Source organism: Stegastes partitus, unplaced genomic scaffold (genome assembly GCF_000690725.1).
Source record: "Stegastes partitus isolate 25-593 unplaced genomic scaffold, Stegastes_partitus-1.0.2 Scaffold1506, whole genome shotgun sequence".
Classification (NCBI taxonomy): Eukaryota; Metazoa; Chordata; class Actinopteri; family Pomacentridae; genus Stegastes; species Stegastes partitus.
The window spans coordinates 84,498-88,184 of NW_007579237.1; positions in this window are offsets into that span (position 1 = coordinate 84,498).

A 3,687-nucleotide genomic window follows, 5' to 3' on the forward strand; every position below is an offset into this window, starting at 1 on the left:
CTGGTTGTGGTATTTGTGTGAGATGTCACTGTGAAACTGCAGCAGAGACATTTTCATCATTTGATTTTCAGATTTTGACCTTTAAAAAACCAAACACACAGCAGCTGAATTCATCTTTACAATCTGATGTTAGTCACATAATAAAACAAAATAAACACACAAATGTCTGATGTGGACGTTTTTATTTATTGTTTTTACAGGTTACACATAAATTATGACTTAAAATCTGTAAACCAACAGGAAGTTGTTCATATTTACTAATGAAGCTTCAGCAGTGACCTGCTGCTGAAGCTTCACTGATAATCATAATGATGATAATTTATGAGTCAGAGGAACCAAACTGGGTTTTCACTGATGTTGGAGTTCTTTAACGGGTCAGAATCCTTCTCCCACCGCTGCTAACAGAACCTTCCAGTTCTCCGACCCTCCGCTGCTAATATTAGCGAAGCCTCCGACGATGGATGGAGCCTTCAGTCAGGGGAAGGAACTGGGTCTGAAGAACTAGAAATATGGGCTTCCACGTATACCCAGGAGAGCAGCGAACACGAGGATGGAGATGGTGGATGACATCTGGGACAAACGGAGCAAAGTGTGTCAGCCGAGCTCGACCTGGAGGCCCGGTCTGGTGGTGAAACAGGTTTACTGGAGCTGCAGAGGAGGAACCCTGCTGGGTTAGGATGGAGGACGTCCTGCTTCACCTCCACCAGATCTGGATCGGTACCAGCAAAGTGCCTGAATCATCGCTATGAAGCTGAAAGTTCTGATGAGGCAGAAGGAAAACCAAACGACCAAAATAAAAGCTGCTTCTGAATCTGAGGATCCAGTTTCACCGTCTACGTTTATTCTGATGATTATTTATCCCGTCAGGACTTTCTTTCCTGTTTTAGTTGAACTGATTATTGGTTTAGTTTTTGGCCTTTATGGGTTCAGATATGTAACATTTCTGGTGTATTCAGGTACTGTTTGACACAATTTAAATTCCTTCACTGGATAAAGATGCAAACAATCTCCTCAAAAATGCCACCAATCCCCCAAAAAATGATTTTTACAGCTATTTCCATCAATTACAAGACTTAAAAAAATAAAAAACAAGGAAAAAACAAGCCCCGCTTTCATTCTTGGATCGTATTCATCCATTACATTCAGCTTTCAATCGCTAGCCCACACCGTTAGCTAATGATTTCTACTGTTCATTCCAGCTTTAGCGAGATATTTTACTCGTTTATCCACCTTTGGCTAACAATCTCGACAGTATATTGCAAATTTTAGCTCGTGCCAATTGTTTATTATGTTTAGCTCACAATGTAGTTTCTTTATCTGTACTCTTAGCTCGCTATTTTAGCTGTTTATCTACAGTTAGGTAACAATTTCAACGGCTAGCCGTACTTTTAGTTCACACTTTCAACTGTTTACTTTAAGTTTTAGCGAGCTATGCTAACAATCAACAGTTTATTATAAATTTCAGCTCACTTCAACTGTTTACGCGTTATGTTTAGCTTACAGTTTAATTTACAAATCTGTGCATCATTCAGGAAAGCTTCAGGGAATGTTCACTGTAAAGTGTTAGCCATCTTTTCAGATAATATTTTCTGTTTATTCATAATTTTAGCATTTACTTTTAATTAACTCTATTATTATTTAGCAGCTAATTATTACGTTCTGCTAAATGTTTATTACATTAGCTAGCAGTTGCTAACCAGAATTTAGCAAATAATTTATTTTTATTCACAATTTTAGATATTTATCACTTTTAGCTAACATTTATCACTTTTAGCTAACAGTTTACTACTTTTACTTAACTATTTCTTACTTTATGTAACTATTTATTACTTTTAACCAACTATTTATTATTTCTAGCTAACAGTTGCTACTTTTAGCTTACTATTTATTGCCTTTAGCTAACTATTTGTTAATTTTAGTTAACTATTTATACATTTTAGCTAACCATTTATTACTTTCAGCTAACAGTTCACTACTTTTAGTTTACTGTTTATTACTTTTAGTGAACTATTTCTTAATTTTAGCTATTTATATCGTTTAGCTAAATATGTATTATATTTAGCAAACTATTGTTATTAGCGTCATCATTTTTCCTATTATACTAAAACATTGCTTTAATTTTTGAACTGTGAACACGTTAATAAGGTTCTTCGATCATCAGGGTTCCTTCAGGTTCTTCTAAGACAGTAGATCTAAAAAGTTTCTACACATTTTCACTTCTTAGTCTTCTGACAGTTCATAAACTAAATTAAGAGATAAAAAACGATCATGAGGCATTTTGAAGCAGAAATAATTCCAGTTATTATCGGTGTGTTGTGTAACGCTGCAGCCTTGACATTGATTGGTTGCTTTCGCTTCACATTTACATTTTTCTCTCAATAAAAACCAGAACAAAGATCCACGTCCGTTTCCCATCATCCATCTCTGCTCTGCGCGGCGACTCAATTATCCGGATTTTGCTCCGTTTCAGGCTAAATATGAACCAGTGTGAGTCTATTTCCACGTTTGTATTTGCAGATAAAACACAAATGATTTCCTCTAATTACGGTCGCTTCTGTAATTAAAACACCATTAAGGCCTGTTTGTCATTTCCTGTTTTTTTTGGATTAAAAACCTGTGATCACCGCGTCTATTTTTAACATTTTAATAACAGAAAACAAGCGCGGGGCCGTCCTGGGTCTCTAATATCATGGAAATGTATTCACGCCGGGGCTTCAGGCGCCGCTCAGTGGGAGGAAACACAAGATTGATGCTCAGACTCGCTGGAATTCACCGGTTTTAGTGACAGTCGCTCGTTTCCGTCGCCGAATCCGTCGCAGATGCAGCTTTATTCCTCACATTCGGAGCCTTTATTGTTGGACTGAATTTTAATGCATCAGTAACGAGCTTTCCTCAACTTTTCTTCAACTTCTTCCATTTAGCTTCTGCGGACGAGCAAAAAGCACGACGTGGAGGCGACGGGTGGGTGTTACAGCAGCGAGATGGATGAAGCCGAGCAGAACGTTTAAAACCATCCAGCAGGTCGAACTCTTAAAGCAGGATCCTGCTCAGGTCACTGCACAGGCTGAAAAAGCTCCTCATGTCAGCTTTTACCTTTAAATCTCTTCATAAAATCACCATAAAAGGCCGGTGGAGCGGGGGAAGGGCTTATCTGCCATCTCAGCCGACTGCCAAATATTTATCTGCAGCTCGTTTACTGTCACACAGGTGGGCTGCAGGAGAACGACTCTGGCATTTACACTTGACATCCAGCGCCGGGCGCCGGAGAGGCCGCGAGAGCAGAGACGTCCATTAATCTGAAGTCCGGCTGACAGAATGAGGACATGATGTGGAAACCTACGAGCTCCACGTCGCTGCCGTCGGACGGGGTTTAAAGAAAAAACAGGTCGAGAAGCTCCAGAAACGTTGAGATGCCGAAGAAAAGTTTAATCCTGAGAGTCAAGGTTTCAGTAAATCTGTTAACGAGTGAAGATAAAGACCAACCAGCAAACCTCCTCAGGATCAGCTGATCCTGCTCTAGATTGTTTACGACTGTCTTCAGAGTCAGAAGGTCACGTCCACTAACATGCCTTCAGACTATTTAGGAAAGTCCAGATGATGATGTCATGGCTTTGGAAGCTTCTGATTGGTTAGTTGAGTTAATTGGAGGCACACCTGTGGATGTATTTTAAGGCTCACCTCAAACAC